Raw genomic sequence first — 21477 nt, forward strand, 5'->3', positions numbered from 1 at the left:
TTTCCTTATTTTAATGCTTTTTTTCCAACCTACAATGACAATATATATTGCAGACATTTTGTCAAACAGTTTGAAGACATTATTATGAGTATTTTATCAAACATTTCCATCCATTTCTATGTGTACATGCTAAAAGGTGACTTCCAACTTTGGTGTCAGTGTGCAGGTAGGGAGGATGATAATGAAGGTTGCTTGATATCATATATGCCTCTTCCAAAATCATGCACATCTTGCGATTGTGGTAGCCCAAGAAGTCACATTTCATTCATGCCCGAATACCGATAGCCTGCAGTACACAGAAAGCAATACTTTTAAGAGGCATTTGGTTAAACTATTAGAAACCCTTTTTTTTTTCAATATGCGCATCTTGCACAGAAAAAATATATCACGCTGCGATCCATGTGGAAGGTTGTTTCAAATTCGACATTTAACCAAACTATTGGGAAACTTCTGGTTCGCAAAGTGGCAAATTCCAATGCTCAATGACAGAATATTGGGGATGTTTTTCGAATCAACAACGCTTCGTTATGATTTTAATCGAGAAATTTGTTGAAATGGTTGGGGTACAATTTTGTTGATGGATCATGAAATTTTAACTTCTACACGCCTTTGCTTCTTCTCAAGACATTGCTTACTATAACTTGAAACGTAAAGGTTAGTGCTATTCCTACGTTTTTAAATTTTCCAAATAACTCAAACTCTTCAGAGCCATCTGTGTTGCAAGATTGGTGGATGAGGGCCGACATTGTAATCAAGGAGATCCTTTACCACATCAGTGTTGTCATCCAATTCAGGGAAGAATTAGCAACCCTCAATGAACTTCTAATCAAAATAGTTGTCTTTTATTGTGAAACTGTCCACTCCATCGAATGCTTTGACTTTCTAATCTAGACATAACAGTTAAATGTAATTATATGTGTGAATGAAATCTTTCAACTCTATGCTTTTCCTCAAATATTTATTTACCTATTTGGCCATCTATATGATCTAGATATTTTTTTGAATCCAAGTGAGCACAAAACATACATATTTGAGTGCAAGCATTTTGGCACTATTATGGCGAGCAAGCTATTTGTATCGTTCTATTACTAGCTAAAAAATAAAAATAAAAAACTGTTTGACAAAATCATGAAAGCATATTGAAAAGCAGTCAGAAAAAGTTGTAATCACAATTTGAAAATCATTGATATTTGAGTTCAAAATATACGACCCATCATCATAGCAAGGATATGTATTGAATTTATATACATAGCTCTTGTGTACATATAATTTGAGTTAATTTTTAAAGAAATTTCCTATCACAAGACTAATTAACCATAGGTAACTAATATGCATATTCTTCACATTATTTTGGTAGGTGATATGGTAGAAGATTGAATCTGGGTGTGTCTAGCCACTCAACCATTCTTCGGTGAACAATCATTTGTCCTACAATAAAGCATCATCAACTTGCCAGTGGCTAAGGATAACTTATACGCACTTGTAACTAGTATTTTAGTGGAAGTCTTTTTAGCCGATAGCCTACTTATTAGGGGATCTTGGGGAAGTGTCTTGTTCAGGCATGGGAAAAAAAGTGATGGTTCAAGTTGGAGAAAAAGAGCAATCAAAGATATTTTTAATTTCCTCATGTGGATTTAGGGCTACGTGTTTGAACATTTGGGCATAGATTCATGGGGTTTAATCCACCATGGCAGTGGTAAGTAAGGACACCATCCAACTTCAAGCATCTTCTCAACCTCCAAAGCCAATGGCAATAGATATAAAATCTACTAGTAAAAGAGTACTTTTTATGAGATTCAATAAGGACTACGAGTCTGTAGCATGTGGCCCAAATCGAGGGTTCAAAGTCTACAACTGTGGGCCCTTCAAGGAGAGCTTCTAGCGGGAGTTCAGCGACAGGGATGACATAGGAATTGTGGAGATGCTCTTCCACTGTAACATCTTGATCGTCGCTGGCGAGGGTTCTAACCCACAATAGCCATCGAATAATGTCATGATATGGGATGACCATCAAGGGTGCTAAATCGAGGTGCTCTCCTTTAGGATGTAGGTAAGGGTCATGTGTCTCCACATGTATAAGATCGGTGTGTACCTGGAGCACAAGATTTATGTTTACAATTTGGCTGATTTAAAGCTCGTTCCTTAAATAGAGACCTTGCCCAAGCCAAAGGACCTTCTTTCTCGCTCTGCTTCTGCCCTCAATGGTGTGCTCAATTACTCTGGCCTCCACTACGGGCATATGTAGATTGATTATTTTGATTCTGGGTAGGTTCAGAAGACTATTCGATCATGCTTATGATTTGCAGTTTCCTTGTCTCGAACTTTCCCCCAATGGCCTCCTCTTGACAACTTCTAATAATAAGGGTACTCTCGTCATGATTTTTAACATAATGAATGGTATGTGTTGACAAAAAATTTTGCACCTTTTATTGAGGTATGACCCTCAAGCAACCTCGTGTAACATGGAAACAACCTCCAAGTCTGGGACATGCGCTCTAAGGTTGAATCTCCAAAGAAGGTTGGCTTCCTTACAATTAGGATGCACCTAACTACACTTTGAAGGAAAAGGGATAACAAGATGCATGAAAAAAAACTACCTATTCTAATCTAGAGGGGGTGATACACCAGATAGTATTTTTCAATCTTATCTCTACATAGGAAAGCACAGTTCATCTATATAATTCTCAAATATACAAATTTCATTTTAACTTTGACTCAACAATCATGCAAAGATTAGAGATCAATAAAATGATATAAGGAAAGAGCTTCACTCTATATCATCTAAAGATAAATAGACATAGTGTATAATCGAAGAACGAAAGAAATGCATCAATATAAGGCAAGAAGATATTGCACATTATATTAATGAAAGGAGGAGATACAATTAAGAATTATATTCATTCAAATGCAAAAGGGAAATTACAATAGCAGAGCATAGAATAAAATTCTATAGAATCACAGCAAAGACCAACCCTTAGAAAGGTTACAAAACTTGCTTTAATAGTTCAAGCATAACTGAGAAAAATTCTATTGGAAGGCAAAGCCAACTACTACCATTAAATTTTGTAGAGAAAAATCATTGTTGAACCAAGGAAGATTTGATCGGGTGTGTGTTCATATGCAAAAAATCATGTCTTTCATACCAATTCTGACCTCGAAGAGACAAAAATGATGACCAATACTGCATGGTTGAGTGAATGTATAACTCAGGGTGGCGATGGAATGTCCCTTGCATCAAATAGGCATGGAGACCATCAAAAAGTAGTTGTAAACAACCAAGGAATTAGTTCGCCATTAAAGAGCTACTTCATGCCATATCCGCAACCATGCCAAGTAAGCCATGTCATTATTTGAATAATCAACCTCGCCACATGGCCCAATAATCTCTCAACATTTTTCCTTTTCATCCAATTTCCATCCTATGTTGACTTGTTGATTGCCTCAAATCGTGGCTTCACAACCTAGGGTCATTTTGGCACATTAACTGTTATGACCTTGTGAAAGTAGTTATTTTGCCCTGGTCTCCCTTTTGTAGCTTATTATCCTTTCTAACTGCATAGCCCTACAAAACCATGACTGCCCATGTCCATGCTTGATCGCTGCTTCACAACTTGTTTTCATGTTGGCTCCTTAACTGTCGTGACCCTACGACTAATGAGAACTTGATTGCTTGTGTTTCCATTTGTGTCATCGCGGATTAAATCTTGACCACAGCTCGGGTACCTATGACTGCACGAAGACCACACCCTTAGCCATGATCGTATAATCGCAACCACAAACAAGTACCTTTGTTTAACCCTATGAAGCTGCGACCAAAGCGATTGCTACTATGCCATCTTAACCCTGGGTTAAACCTAACCTCCTACGACCAAGCGATCCAGAGTATTTTGTAGCATCACCACTCTGACCATGGTTTAGCATTAACCCTCTGCAATGATGTGAAAATTGAATTTGACTACGACCTGTTGACCTTTCGCATGGTCGCGACTTAACTTTTGAAGCTTTATCGATGGAGAGCATCGATTGAATTAATCTATCCTCATTTGATGAAATATTCTTGACCCTTGCAATGATGCAAAAAGGAATTCATCATGGACCTAGCCCACCTTGACTCACGACTTTATGTCATTATGTCGCCATGATTAAACATCGAGCAGTTCTTGCTAACGACATAACGACAAACGTAGATCTTCTTAAGATCTAATGACAGTGATATGACTTGTAACGCCCTCGCTATGTGACCCAAAAGAAGTTAACCTAAAGTTTTTACTAAGTTTGTCAAACTTTTCTTTTAAAGATAAAGATAATAACTTAACAACAACAAAATAATATAGCGGAAGCAATTAACATAGACTCATACATTAACAACACATAAACAAGTTACAACTCTTAAGTGTCCCTAGATGTTGAATCAAATTTAATTTTAATTAATACTAACACCACTATATAACACATCCATATTAAAGAATAACTACAAGTACGAATTCCATTTAAACAATATATAATTATCTTGAATGCCACTTGACAATAATCAGAATGCACAATCATCCACTATATAGGTCATAGGGTATGAAAGGCTGAAATAATATACATCATGAAATAAATTATATCATCTCTTAAGATCTTATGAAATCAAATACAATACAATAGTACAACCATCCATCATAGAAATACAAGAACAGATAGAAATGAACATCTGCACAAACACATCCAACAACGGCATCCAACAGTCACATCTCAATGGTATAAGAAAAAACAATACCACCCGACCTCATAGAACCCAAAAAGGTCCACTCCCACCATGCTCAGGAGATAGTCTCAAGTCCCAGATAGGATAACAATCTCAAAACTCAAAAACCAACATCTGGGTTCAAGGAATCACCTCAAAGCAAATTGTCTCAAAGGGTACAAGGACACAAGTATCAACTAATCCCAAAGGCAACATAGACACGTAGGAAATCTACTATACAAGTGGGCAAGTGTCATCGCACGAACCAACTCTAGGGTTACCCGGCTAGTCTTTTAATCCTCTGGCCCCCTAGTGACTCTATACGCCACTAGTATCCTTTCGTACTAACAAGGCATACTAATGAGTCAACTCTAAGGTTACATGGCTAGTCTTTTAATCCTCTAACTCCTTAGTGAGTTTCTATGGTACCAATATCTTGTTAATTCATTTTAAACCCATTTGATGAAATGTTATCACTTATTAAATAATCTACAATGGGTTACCGTGGCAACCACTTTGGGCCCCGACCTCCATTGCAAGCCACTTCCCAACTTAACATATAGATAACCTACCCTAAGCTCAATAAAATCAAAAGATCACAAAAGACCACATACCATACATCTGTCTTTAAACAAGCAACTAACAAGTATTGAAAACCACTTATCATTATCACAGATTCCACCAATACGATCATCCTAATAGGACTGATCCCAAAATCAAGTATACATAAACCAATCTATGTCATAGCATGACATCACCAAGAACAAATCATACAAACACCTTAGTCCTATAAAAGTGACTAAAAAGCAATCCAAATACAACTGATCGAAGACTCAAAGGTTATATTAGATAGGTCACACCATTCACCTCAGTTTCACACAAGAACACTGGAAAGCAATAACAATCAATGCATCAAAATATCTCATAAAGCATACCAGACACATTACTTTGGTTGAGTGTAAAAGATCGAGATCAAAACATCATCATGACATCACAAAATAGAACTCCCGAGCCTCTGGTAAACATCGTAACTGGCCAAAGCTAAGTCAAACTCGAAAACCCTAACACTAGTAAATCACACGTCACCTAAAGTGCATACAAAAGTGAATTTCATAATTCACTAGGTTTCGAAAACCCTAAAATTCAATATTTACTAAAAGTTTTTAGATTAAATCATAGATAATTCTATAATGGAAATCAATTTTCTTAAACAAGAGTTTCAACTTAGAGAACTTCTTAAAAATAGAAACACAACAAACACGAAGAAGACAGAAATTCGAAGAACGAACAACTATTGCACAAACCCACAAGATCCCACCTAGATCTGATGCTAAAAAAATGAACACACAAACACGCAAGAATCTTCATTTTCCTTCGAAAAGCCTCTTTTCGAAAATTGGCTCTTCCAAACCTGTGTATCTAGAAATGAGCTCTAATTTCCTTAATAAAGAGTTTTTCCCCCAAATCAAGGCTTTGATCATATAATCATGTGAAATTCCTTTGTCTTTAATTACTATATTTTAATTTTCATGCACACACTTTATACAATTTAATTAAAATAAACTTTATTAAATTAAAGTTTTCTCTCCCTTATTTAATCATGCGACGTTTTTAATATAATATTTATTAATATAACTAATAATATTATTTAGAGTTTATTAAAAATAAAACTCCTAAATAAATTATTATTAAATTAAATTAATATAAATACGCCTAAATTAGAACTTTAATCAAATCTTTTAAAATTTAATTCTTTCATGCACATTTAAAAAACTTTTTAATTAAAATATTCTTTTATATTTTTTTTCCTCCACTTATTAATTAGTGTAAGCACTATTTAAAGCATAGTTTACTATTTAAATTAATAAGAATAATTTAAGCTCATTATTTAAATGCAACTCTAATTTAATAATTATTAATTAAATAATCACAATAAAACAATATCAAATCTTTAGTCTTTTAATATTTTAATTATCTTTTATGTTTTCATGCACACTTTTTGCGATATAAAATATGTTTATTAAATTTATGTTTTCTCTCTCTAGTTAATTATGAGATGTTTTAATAATATATTTATTAATTCAACTAATAATATTATTTAGAGTTTATTATTTAAAATAAAACTCTTAAATAATTATTATTAATTTAAATAAATATAATTACACCTAAATTAGAACCAAAACTTTATCTTTAAGTTGAATTCTTTATTTAATTAATTCACGAGATGTTTTTTAATAATATATTTGTAGTGCCTGCCCCTAGCTCACATATCTGTTATCATTGCCAGACTGCTTTAGGGCAGTTTTATGTTTTATGTTTAGTAGCATTACTTTCAGATAATCAGATATTGTTTTACATTCAGTTTATTATATGATGAGATTACTTGATATTCTATACTTCATGTATGTATGATGATTAGTACAATATTTTTAGTTATTGATGGTGATTAGTTAGATTGATTATCATACGTGCTTTCTTATGGATACTTACCCCATACTTGCATGCGTATGGTGTGCGTGGTTGTTTTCTTTATGTATGGTGTTTCTAATGTGGCTAAGGAAGGGAGTTGTAGTCACCTGCCAGTCGGGATCTACACGATGCACCACTTCCTACCATTGCCTGTTTAGCTTAAATATTGTGTTTGTACATGCGTGAATTTTATGTAGGTTGTAGGTATCGAGTATCGACTTCCCTGAATTGCCAGGATGAGCGTACCTTATCGCATTATCTTAATGGTAAGAGATGGGAGATAAATTCTTAAGTCCAAATCCCAACCCTTTAAGCCATTTGTCCAAATTGAAAATTAGGACAAGTATCTAAGTTGAGTACCCTTCAAATGTGTCAGATGATGTTAATTCGTGATTATAACCCTTTAGTTTGATTTTGTATGTGTTTTGCTATGATGGGTTTTCGTATGTTGCTTTATGAGTCTTTAATGAATTTTCTATTAATTAAGTCTAATTAAAAGATTAAATTAATGATTTAATTTAATGAAAAATTATTATGGTATTTTAATATTTAAGTATATTTAATTTATTGGAAATTAATTAAATAACAAGAATGAAAATTAAAGATAAAAGTTATAAGAATAAATTTAGAATGTGATAATATTTATTTAATTTAATAATAATATATTTAGAGTTCATTTTAAAATAAATGCTAAATATTATTGTTATTTAAGTTAATAAATATTTTATCAAATTAAACATTTGAAAATAAAATTTAAAAAAGTGAAAAGATATTAAATTATTAAAAAAATTCTAGATCGCATTATGCGTGCATGAGTTGAAAATAAAAGAAATATAGGGGGTCAAATAAAAACAATAGTTCCCTGCCTTATATAAGGCAGAGATTAATAATATAATTTAGTTAATTAAATTTATTCATTAATTATTATTATTAATTAATAATTTTATTATTGATTAATTAATGAATTAGTAAACATTATTTATATTAAAAAAAGGGATTCAATTCATAGTCTAAATATTAATTATTAAATTAATTAATTAAATTTATCAAAGAATTTTGTAGATAACTTTGACTATTAATTAAATAATTATTAATTATTAATATTAGAATAAGATTGAATTAATAATAAATATCAATTAATAATGTTAGTTATATTTATTATTTAATAATTCGATTAATGGAGTTGGGAGTATTGTATTTAATAATTAACAGATTATTAATTTAATAATTTAATAAATGATTATTATTACTTTTAAGCCATCTTATGGTTTGTAATTGTAAATACGGGAATGGGTTATTTTGAGGAATAAATTGAGAATCTTATACACTTGAAAAAAAAATTTAAAACGCAAATTGAAACTTAAGCTTTATTGATCTACTCAACTCTATACTTTCAAATCAAACCAACTATGAGATTATGATGTTTTCTATGTATTGTTTATGTTCTGGGGTTTTGGGCTTTGTCCTAGAGTTGACCAATCTTAGGTTGTTACCAAAGGCTCGGGGGTTATGTGGTTGTGATGCTATGTTGTTTGATTTCAATCTTTTTAAACCCAACCATGGTAATGCTATGGCATGCTCTTTGATGTGTGTGGATTATTGATTGTTATTGCTTTCCATTCTTCTTGTGTGAAGTTGAGACGTATGTATATGAGATACCTGACTTAACCATTTTTAAGTCATCGATCAATTATATTTGATTTGCCTTCCAATCGCTTTGAGAGGACTAAGGTGTTTTGGATGATTTGTTCTTAGTGATGTCATGTTGTGACATGTTTGACTTGACCATTTTGAAGTCTTCAATTAGTATTATTTTGGGGATGCTTTCTGGTTGCTTGTGGAGAACCGATGGATATTGTGATTTATCATTTGATGCTTTTCAATTGCTCGTGGAGAATTGATGTGATTATTGTGGACTATCTTTTGATGCTTTCTAGTCACTTGTATAGGGCTAAGGTGATTTTATTATGATTCTTTGATTTTTTTAGGGTAGGTTATCTATGTGTAGTGTCGGGAAGTGGCTTGCAATGGGGGCCAGGGCCCTAAGAGGCTGCTAGTGTAAACCCATTGTAAGTTGTTTTAATAAGTGAAAACATTTACACTAAATGAGAGAAAAATGAGCCTAACAAGATAATTATATGTTCTCTCCCATGCCTCAAGCGCTAGTACAAACTAGGGTGGGAGTTGGAAGAATGCTTGGTTACGACCTTGCATTCCACAGTATGCCTCATAAGTATGAAAGGATACTAGTGGCCGTAGGGATCATTGGGGACTTGGAATTCCTAGGGGATTGCTCGGGTAACTTCCAACGTGATTCGTGTGATGACACTTTCTTGCTTATAGGTAGGTTTCCCATGTGTCTTGTGTACCTCTGGGTCTAGATGTCGATCTATTTTGGAACCTTTGAGTTAGTATACTTTTAGGATTTCCTAGACTTAGAGAGTATTTTTGTTATGTGATTTGATATCCTATTTGGGACTTGAGACTTTCTCCTCAGCGTGGTAGGAGTGGGCCATTTAGGTTCTACACGGTTAGGTGGTAGTGCTTTTTACTCTTGCCATTGAGATCCATCCATAGTCACCATGGCTGGAGCTTCTTGGTATACTTGTTTATCATGTTTAGATGATGTTGTTTACTTATGCTTTATTGTAGCATGTTAGATTTCTTTATGCATATGTTGTAGCATGTTTTAGGAGTGACGTCCCTATTATGATAGTATCGATGATCTCTTCGGTGACTTGGGATGTTATGCATGGGAGATGACTAGGGCCCATGATGGTCTAATGATGCTATTGACGGTTTGGAGGAACCACACACTTAGTTAGTTGTGTTTCATGATGGATAATTGTATTGTTGGATGTTTATATCTTTTATGATGGATGGATGTATCATGTATGGTGGATGGTTTCATTTATTTTACTATACTTTGTATCATGATTCATGGAGGATGATGTATCTTTATTTATACATATGTATATTCTTTTAGCCTTTCATACCCTGTGACATGTACAGTGGATGATTGAGCATTCCAAATTTAATTTGCCAAGAGGCATTCGGAACAAATGTATATTATGGACATTGGACTTTTGATTATTCTTTCATGTGGATGTGGTAGTTGCTATACTTAGTATTAATTAGATTTAAATGTAATTCAACATCACAAGATCCTTTAGGAATGTAACCTGCTATGTATGCTTTAGTTGATATTATGTCATTGCTTCCGCTACTATGTGTTTGATGTGTATGTTATTCTTTCTTGTTTTTAAATTTTTTTTTTTTGGCAAACTTAGTAAAACTTTAGGTTAATTCTTTTGGATCCCTTGGCGGGGCATCACAATATTTATTAACTTAATTAATAACATTATTTAGAGTTTATTATTAAAAGAAAACTCCTAAATTAATATCATTAAATTAAATAAATATAAAAATGTCAAAATAGAACTTTAATATAATCTTTTAAATTCAATTATTTTATTTAATTAATTTCTCAATTAATTAAATATAACTAAATATTGAATCTTCCTTATAAAATTTTCATGCAACAACTTTAAGCAATTTAAATTTAAATATCTTTATTAAATTAATTATCTTTCTCACTTTAATTAATCATGTGACATTTTTAATATCATATTTATTAATTTAACTAATTTAATATTATTTAGAGTTTATTAATTAAAATAAAACTCCTAAATAAATTATTATTAAATTAAATAATTATAAATATGCCAAAATTAGAACTATAATTTTATCTTTAAATTTTATTCTTTTATTTAATTAATTCATGAGATGTTTTTAATAATATATTTATTAACTTAATTAGTAACATTATTTAGAGTTTATTATTTAAAATAAAACTCCTAAATAATTATCATTAAATTCAATAAATATAACTACGCCACAATTAGAACTATAACTTTATCTTTAAATTTCTTGCATACGCTTTATGCAATTTAATAAAAATAAACTTTATAAATTCTATGTTTTCTCTCTCAAGTTAATTATAAGACGTTTTAATAATATATTAATTAATTCAAGTAATAATATTATTTAGAGTTTATTATTAAAAAAAACTCCTAAATAATAATTATTAAATTAAGTTTAATATAATCTTTTGAATTTAATTCTTTTATTTATTTAATTCACAAGACGTTTTAATAATATATTTATTAATTCAACTAATAATATTATTTAGAGTTTATTATTTAAAATAAAACTCCTAAGTAATTATTATTAAATTAAATAAATATAAATACGTCAAAAATAGAACTTTAATAAAATCTTTAAATTTAATTCTTTTATTTAATTAATTTCTCAATTAATTAAATATAATTAGATATCAAATTTCTTTATAAAATTCCCATTAAATTAAATCATTAAATTATCTTTTAATTTGATTTAATTATAATAAAAATTCACCACATACCCACAAAACCAAAAATGACAACTCAATTGAAGGCAAAGAACATAATCAAACTCCAAGGTCAAAATCACGAATTCACGTCACTTAACGAATTCAGATGGGTAAACTAACTCAAATACTTGTCCTATTTTCTAGGACAATTGGCTTAGGGTTTAGGATTTGGACTTAAGAGTTATCTCCCCACTTAAACCATTGAAATATTGTGATAGGGTACGCTCATCCTGACAATTCATGGAAGTTGATACCCGATACCTGCTATTTGCATAAAATCCACGCATGTACAAACACAATATTCTAAACTAAGCATGCAATGATAGGAAGTGGTTCATCATGTAGATCTTGACTAGCTAGTGACTACGACTCCCTTCCTCAACCACATTAGAAATGTCAAACATAAAAAAAAATACACACACACACACACACCATACACATGCAAGTATGGGGTAAGTATCCATAGAAATCACATAAAAATCATTTGTCTAACTAACATCATTCAATAACTGAAATAATTGGCACTAAGTACCTCAACATATATATACATACATAAATACACACACACACACATCAATTGAATATGAAATACAACTAATCAATTTCAGTAATCCAGTACCACTAATCATAAAACACAATAATAGAATAGGCCTAAAAGAATCCAATCAAAACAAATTAGAAAAGTCAAGTAGGGGTAGGCATTACATGACTGAAGAACCCTAGCATAGTCAGCACCCTCAACCAATTAGACATTGCCCCTCTGTCACCCTTCTGGCACATCCTTCATTATGCGGCCCACATACTAAATATGGTCACACCTTGTCCATGTGGAAAATGCTCACTTCCCCTCTTTCACTAAAGCTTGAGAAACTTCATAAAGCATGAATACACTAGCCATCAATCTTGGAAGATTTGATTGTCATGAAAATCGTGGGCCTCCTGAGGTCTTTCTTAAGGCAAAACTTGATCTACAACCATGCAACCAATGTAAATCGCTCCATCGCAACTATTAACTGGATGCTAGCCCTCAGAACCACAAAGTTACATTGACTGCTAAGAAGACCATGTCGCACATTCACAGCTTCCCTGATGGTTAAGTGCTAACTATCTACGACCAAGTGATGAAAGGCACTCATATGGTCCTGACTTGAACAATTCACAAGGCAAAGCCATATAATAAGAAAATATTAAGACCTAAGGATATAAGGAAAAAGGTCAAAGTTTTACATATCCCATTAGACTTGCATGGCAAATAAATTTGAATAGTCAAATTTGACCTTTGGTCATGTCTGTCACCTTGAAAATTCAAATATTGGCATAGTGGGGGGGGGAATGGCTAACAATTTTGGTGACTTAGAGGGGATGCTTGCCTGCTAAGCATGAGATTAGTGGCTTTAAGCAATCCATTGGGCTATAGAGTTACAAAAAAATGAATTGCACTACAAACAACCAGAAAATTGCAACCTCTGCAACTACAAAATTTCAAAAAATTGTTATCTCGCAAAGAAATAGCCTATGCTCTTACACTTCTTGGAAAACAGAAAAAATTGGAAAAACACCTACTCTACTATGTACAAAAAAAATACGAACAGAAGGTTAAAAAAAATCAATTGACTAGTTTGTTGAAGTAGCTTCCCTTCCTTGCTAGTTGATTTCTTCTCCCATGCATGATGACAGCTGAAAATAGCAGCAAGCATGACTAGCACACTACTGCATGAAACACCTCTTTCCAAATGCTGAAAAAAAAGAAGCTCTCCAACACTGAGATGTTATCTTCTTAAGCAAGAATTACTTGCTCCTCCTTGTTAAAATCTTCCTCATTCTCTGGAATGAGCATGACTAGGGGCAACTTGTATTGCTATAGAGCTAGATGCCTGATGGGGCATCCTCTTGATGGGTTTAGGTCTTGGCAATTAGCCTTGACCATGTTGTGCTCTGCAATGGTAGCATCCAATTGATTTGGAAATGGCTCCTTCCTTTGTGAAGAGACAATCTCCACCTCTTGCTCATGATGCTCATGAGCCATCTCCTTAGGAGCTACTAGTATGGTGTCAAGCTTTGAGCAAAAGTGTGTTATGATGCTAGAAAAATCATCTTCCAAATCATAACCTTCATTTCTCTTTCCTTCTTCCTCTTGCTCGTGCTTGTCTTCCTCCTACAACTGATGGTTTTGCTCTTCTTCTCCTTGCAGTTGGTTTGATCTTTCTTCCCCATGTGAAGCTTGATTAGCTACCTTCAGTTCCTCAAGGGTAGCAACCACCTCATCCTCCTCTATCTCTTGATGTGGTTGCTCAATGTCCAATTGAGGCAGCATTAGTTGTTGATCATTGTAGCAAGGAATGGATCTGGGGAGGATCACTCCTCCTGAAGCTAGCAAACCTGTGTTTGGGTGACTTTTCTTCAGATGGATTTGGCAATTTTGCTTGCGAGTGGGCCTTTAGCTCTTGTGCGTTGTTTTGCAGAATAGGAGGGCTGCTCTGCATGAAGTAAGCAAATTTTCTTCTCGATGTCTCTTGGGCTTCAATAGCTTGCATTTGAGCAAGCTTGAGCCTCATGATCTGTAGCCAACCTTCTTACAAGATTCTCCTCAAACTAGGTTACTCTCACTTCCCATCTGGAGAGTGAAGGAGAGCATGACAATTTGGCTCTAGTTGTTGAGGAGAGGCTTGACAAGAATAGTCTTGTTCATATTGCCCTTGTTGGACCTCCATTTGCTACTACAAATCAATCTCCTTGCTGCCCCCTTATCTCACCAAGCTACCTTCTCTAGGCCAGTAACCACTTATCGTTATCATCCATTTGGCTTTTGAAAACCATTTACTGCTCATGAAACTTGACATCCATATTCTTTTGGAATTCCAACATCATATCTTTAAGTTCTTTATATGGAGATGTTGGGGCTGGAGGAATAAGGGTGGGACGAGAATATGCATATTGAATATGTTGACCATAATTGGGTTGTGGTTGAGACTGATATTGATAAAAAGAGGGGTGAGGAGTAGCATTTTCATGATATGGGGGGAAATAATAAGGGTTTCTATGAAATGGGTCCATGGTTAGAGTTTTATAAAAACTACATTTTCATAGAAACTTGAAATCACAAAAAGATCAAGAATGATATTTATATACCAGCACTATGTTTGTATGAAACTAGATAGATGCATAGAGTCACCATGGTGTTAGATAAATGCCTCCAAAGGTTGATTTCACTGAGAATAACACCCAAATTCTCAATGATGAACTTGAAAAAGGCTTCCAACGGACTTGAGAAGCTGAAATGTATGTCCCACCAGTGTGCCAAAAATTATTGACACAAAATTCTACAAACTTGCTTGAGGTATGACCCTCAAGCAACCTCATGTAACATGGAAATGACCTCCAAGTCTAGGACTTGCACTCTAAGGTTGAATCTCTGAAGAAGGCCGATTTCCTTACAATCAAGATGCACCTAACTACACTTTGAAGGAAAAGGGACAAGGAGATGCATGAAAGAAAACTGCATATTCTAATCTAGAGGTGATGATACACTAGATAGTATTGTTCAATATTATCTCTACCCAGGGAAGCACAGTTCATCAATTCTCAAATATATAAATTCTATCTTAACTTTGACTCAACAATCATGCAAAGATCAACGATTAATAAAATGATATAAGGAAAGAGCTTCACTTTATATCATCTAAAGATAAATAGACACAATGTATAATCGAAGAATGAAAGCAATACATCAATATAAGGCAAGAAGATATTGCACAATATATTAATGAAAGAAGGGGATACAACATAGAATTATATTTATTCACAAGCAAAAGCGAAATTACAATAACATAGCATATAATACAATGCTATAGAATTAGAAATAAGACCGACCCTTGGAAAGGTTACAAAACTTGCTTTAATAGTTCAAGCATAACTGAGAAAACTTCTACTGGAAGCCAAAGCCAATTACTACCATTAAATTTTGCAGAGAAAAATCATTGTTGAACCAAGGAAGATTTGATCGGGTGTGTGTCCATATGCAAAAAATCATATCTTTCATACCAATTCTGACCTTAAAGAGACAACAACAACGACCAATACTGCATGGTTGAGTGAATGTATAACTCAGAGTGGCGATTGAATGTCCCTTGCATCAAATAGGCATGGAGATCATCAAAAAGTAGTTGCAAACAACCAAGGAATTAGTTCACCATTAAAGAGCTACTTCATGCCATATCTGCAACCATGCCAAGTAAGCCATGTCATTATTTGAATAATCAACCTTGCCATGTGGCCCAATAATCTCTCAACATTTTGCCTTTTCATCTAGTTTCCATCCTATATTGACCTGTTGACTGCCTCAGATCGCAGCTTCACAACCTGAGGTCATTTTGGCACATTAATTGTTGTGACCTTGCGAAAGCAATTATTTTGCCCTAGTTTCCCTTTCGTATCTTATTATCCTTTCTAATTGCATAGCCCTACAAAACCACGACTGCCCATGTCTATGCTTGATCGCTGCTTCGCAACTTGTTTTCATGTTGGCTCCTTAACTGTCATGACCCTGTGACTAATGAGAACTCAACTGCTTGTGTTTCCATTTGCATCGTCATGGTTTAAATCTTGATCACAGCTCAAGTACCTGTGATCGCACAAAAACCACACCCTTAACCGTGACCACACAGTCACAACTGCAAATAGTTACCTTTATTTAACCCTACAAAGCCATAACCAAAGCAATCGTTGCTTCACCATCTTAACCCTGGGTTAGACCTAACCTCCTACAACCAAGCAATCAAGATTATTTTTCAGCATTGCCACTTTGACCATGGTTTAGCATTAACCCTCTGCGATGATGCAAAAACTAAATTTGACTGCGGACTATTGACCTTTCGCATGGTCACAACTTAACTTTTAAAGCTCTATTGATGGAGAGCATTGATTGAATTGATCTATCTTCATTTGATGAAATATTCTTGATGCTTGTGATGATGCGAAAATGAATTCCTTGTGAACTTGGCCCATCATGACACACAACGTCATGTTGTTATGTCACCATAATTAAAGATCGAGCAGTTCTCAACTTCTCACTAATGACATAATGAAAGACGTAGATCTTCTCGAGATCTAATGACAATGATATGACTAAAGAACCCAACATAATCAACACCCTCAATCACTCAGGCACTGCCTGTTTGTTACCCTTCTGACACATCCTTCATTGTGTGACCCACATATTGAATTTGGTCCCACCTTGTCCACACGGAAAACACTCACTTCACCCCTATGATTAAAGCTTGAGCAACTTCAAAAAGCACAAATACCCCTATCATCAATCTTGGAAGATCTAATAGTCATGAAAATCATGGCACCCCTGAGGTCTTTCTTAAGGCAGAACTTGACTTGCGACCATGCGACCAAGGTAAATAGCTCCATCACAACTGTTAATTGGATACTAGCCCTCTGAATTGCAAAGCTGCACTAACTGTTGATAATACTGTGTTGAGCATTTGCAACTTCCTTGATGGTTAAGTGATAACTGCCTATGACCAAGTGATGAAAGGCAATCATATGGTCGCAACTTGAACCATTCACAAGGCAAAGCCATATAATAAGAAAATATTAAGACCTAGGGATATAAGGAAACAATCAAAGTTTTACGTATCTTGTTAGACTTTCATGGAAAATAAATTTGAATAGTCAAATTTGACCATTGGTCATGTTTGTCACCCTAAAAATTTAAATTTTGGCAAGGGGGAAAAATGGCTAACAATACCTGTTTGCAAGAGTTATGTTTCCTAGTCACTTTATTCCTGCATTTTTTTTCATAGTTCCACTTAAAATATTAGTTGGTTTGGCAATATTAAGAGTTTTGTATTCTTGCTACTTATTTAATTTCAACACTTATGCTTAGCTCTACTTAATTCTCACAAGTCTTTCTTCCAATTTTGAAAAAGGGGATATCATAAATGGTATTATACACGTGCTTGATAAAATTAATTGTTGGAAAAATAACATATTCGAGAAGATTAAAACTAAACAAATGCAAATGACTATTTCTATAAATTAGTAAGAAGATTATAGCCATCAATATAAATCTGCTTTCACCTCTTATCAATATTTGTTGAAAATTGCACTGATTTGGCATATGCCAGTGGGCATAAAATGACATACAAGCATAGCATTATAAGAGAAATAAGAGAAATGATTAGTTGCAGAGCACTTGGGTAATACATGGGTGCAAATTAGACTTGATCTCAAAAGTATAGTAAAAATTCTACATTCTAAGGAGGTAAAGTAAACAGGAAAGGAAACATTGTAATGACACATTGATCTCTCATCAAACTTTAGTCAGCCATACTTTTCTATTTGTTGTGCTTAGACAATGGAATCTAAATTTGTCTATGTTTTTTGGAATTAAAATAATAATAAATATTGATTAGCTAAAATTAATAACAAACTTACATGTTGTTTAGTCTTACATTGGGCATGGCATTCCAAATTATATAAATCATGATCAAATTTCCATCTCCCATATATTGTTTCTAATGTTATAAAATATAAGTTCCTTGATTACTTCTTAAAGCTCTTAAAATTATTAAATATTGTTTTATATGCAAGCACTAGTGTATCATAATTTAATAAATATTTTATATATGTGTGCATGTATGTCTATGTATATTGTGCAACATAAGTTCAAATTGATACAAACAATTACTATTGCACCCTGAATGCCTACAGGCCCCTGTACAAGGTACTTAAATACCTGTATCCTAAAACTTGCATGATCGTGACCATGAATTTTAAGCTACCTTTGAAATTTTATTAGATTAATTATGTATGCAATGCACATAGACATCAATCCTATCTTTGATATAAAAGTGGTTTATTAAAGGTCTTGAGATATATGGGATGAAGGTAATCTGGAGCAAATTGAAGCCAACAAACCTATAAGGCATACAGTTATTGAGTTGAGCCCAAAACTCCATACCATACTCCAGGATATAAAGATGGTAATTTGTGATCCTTGAAAATAATTTTAAGCACAGGGAATTTATTTTCTCTTTTTCTATACTTTAGATTTTAATGGGGTTCAAATGACGCCTTTAAACTAATTGCTTATTGCAGATTTCATGGCATTATCAAATGAAGTCAGAAATTTAGATGTTGGTGCACTTGCATAATCCATACAAATTGCATCGAGTAAAGTTGCAAATATCAGTAGTGAAAGAAGAAAATGAGGTGGTCATTGGACTTCTTTTGGAGATGAGACAATGAACAGGGAACAAGATGGGGATGGTTAGCATTTTGATGATTTTTGTTTATTGATATTTATGTGACACGAATGACACTAATGTAGTACTTATTCTATTCTTTCTCAATGAGGACCGACAAGTAAGTTTTGTTTTCTTAGCATTAAACAACCAGTACTAAGGATTTTGCAAACTCAAGCTTTTAGCTAGTTACGATTTGTTATATTTTTGTAGGATTTTTTTTTTCACAATTTATTATGAATTAATGAGAAGATCTGTGACATAGTAGGAGTTTTGACATCCATATACTAACCCTAACACCATAGGGTTAGTACATGGATAATATTTGTTTAAATTATACTACATGTATATGAAATGGATGACACTAATGTAGTACTTATTCTATTCTTTCTCAATGTAGACCAACAACTAATTTGTTTTCTCATCATTAAATACCCAATACAGAACATTTTTCAAGCTCAAGATCTTAGTTGATCGAATTTGTCATATTTTTTGTTAGAAGGATTTGTACAATTTATTCTGAATAAATGAGAATATCCATGACATTTTAGGAGATTTGAACTACAAAAATATAATTTCAAGATCCAACTCAAAGGACAAGAATTATTCATAAGTAATTGCCTGCGAATGCAAAGATATCCATAACAACTAGATCCATTTTTCTAAAAGAAAATTATTGCTACAATATTTTTATTGTATGGGTTTGTTTATCTTTAAAATGCTTGAAATTGCATCATCTTGGTATTCTTTATCATTCCCTTATGCCTTGTATATATCTAAAATGATTCTTGTGTTAGTATTTTGCTTATCTATGTCAGGGCTATCTTTTGAGTGTTCACTAATTATTAAAGATTTCTTGAATTTGGCTCCCTTGTTGTACAAACATTTGTTTTAGGCCATAATTTTTTGTTCTCAACATGTCTTCACTCTTTTGTTCTTGATGTAGATAGGAACAAGCTTTTTGAAGAGTTCAGGCGATAACATTATGATGAATACTTGAAGGTTAAACAATTGAACCAACAACATTGAGTAGATAATGAACATGTTGAGGAGAATGGAGAAGAAAGGTCCTAATTTGATAGGGCACAGTCAACACTATCCTATTTTCTTAGAAGGCATCATGTGTTGACATTCGGGAATAATATATTTCATTTGAAGAAAGTATCTCCATTAACTGATATTAAGAACATAGGTTGTTTACCATTAGATCAGGGGATGTTAAGTTTATAATTAAACTAAGATATATGTTTTGTGACTAAGGTTAGTTTGTGATAAAAATTTCCTTTTCACACTCCTTAGGCCATCCAACTATTTGAATCATCAACAAAAACAATGTAGGATGCTCTTTCTCATTTGGAGATTTTTCAAGGATGCCATTTGGAAGAATGTACATAAAATTTGTAAGAGAAACAATGATATTTCATTGATCTTGTGTATTGTAAGTTTATGATCATATAAATTTAAGAACGTAAAAATATTTGAAACTTTTATACAAGCATGGGCCACTATTAATGGTTTGACTAACTTGCAAATGCATGTGGATATATGTTTATCTTTTACTAAATTGAACTTTTTAAATAAAAAATTGGTAGGGTAGAAATCACAAAAAGTTCCATCCTTTTGATATTTTCACCTTTGATTCAACAGTATTTGTTGTTTTTCACTCATTGATAGGTTTTAGGATGATGAGTATCTCACAAATCAAGTATTTTATTGATCTATTATAAGCTTTTGTTGTTTTAAAGAAGGCCACCCTTTACAACCCTCAATGTGCAATAGTTTTTAGGACTAACATACAACTACGTAAAAGGGTTTATTATTTTAATTTTAAAATATCAATAAGATATTCTCATATATGTTTTCATTTGTTGAATCTTTTATTCCATGTCGTGGAGGTAGCAAACTTATAGTCTTCTATATCAAGGTTTATATATTTCCTAAGTTTATATTCGATGAGAAACCATTGACATCTAAACACATGCATGAGTTAAGTTGATTCAAGATGAACATATTTGATGAAAGTTGATGAAACACAAAATATGCTATTCCCTGATATTCAAAACAATTATCATAAGTCTACTATAACAAACTTCCATTTTAGTCATTTATCTATTGTTAAAAAACATAACCATTATTTGGCCTTATCTATATTCCTTTACAAGGATAGGATTCTATATACTAAATGGACTTGAAAAAAGGTAAGACGTATTGGGATATGTCTGCTAAAAGCCAAGTTTATAGAGCAGTACTAAGCAATTTTGGGAATGACATAACACTTCCTCGATTTTTTATGTGGTGAGATAACAACTATTGAATATAATAAATCAGGCATTTATAATTACATTGAAGTAAAATAAAATGAACAACTTCTTTCAACATGTGGTCAGAATTCCATAGGTTTCAACCTCACCTTATATGAGAATAAAGAACTTACATTCTCATCAAGAGTGGTTGAACTAAGAAGATAAACAATAGAAGGAGACACAACTCACAATAATGACTGAAGACTATGGGAAAGATGAGTTTCAAAGGCCATAATGGATATGCCTTTCTTTGAATTGTATGCATTTCGTCAGAAAATGTCTCAACAGTTAGTGGCCTCATAGGTTAATGTT

General features: G+C 33.0%; 2 pseudogenes; both read left to right on the forward strand.

Moving 5' to 3' along the window:
* The first annotated feature begins 1687 nt into the window (after positions 1-1687).
* LOC149580264 (autophagy-related protein 18a pseudogene) lies at positions 1688-2408 on the forward strand (annotated as a pseudogene).
* Positions 2409-2488: 80 nt separating this feature from the next.
* LOC149580265 (protein phosphatase inhibitor 2-like) lies at positions 2489-20257 on the forward strand (annotated as a pseudogene).
* Positions 20258-21477: the final 1220 nt, after the last annotated feature.

The sequence above is a fragment of the Cupressus sempervirens genome, chromosome 1 (genome assembly GCF_028749045.1).
Source record: "Cupressus sempervirens isolate cs-2001-9-10 chromosome 1, ASM2874904v1, whole genome shotgun sequence".
NCBI lineage: Eukaryota > Viridiplantae > Streptophyta > Pinopsida > Cupressales > Cupressaceae > Cupressus > Cupressus sempervirens.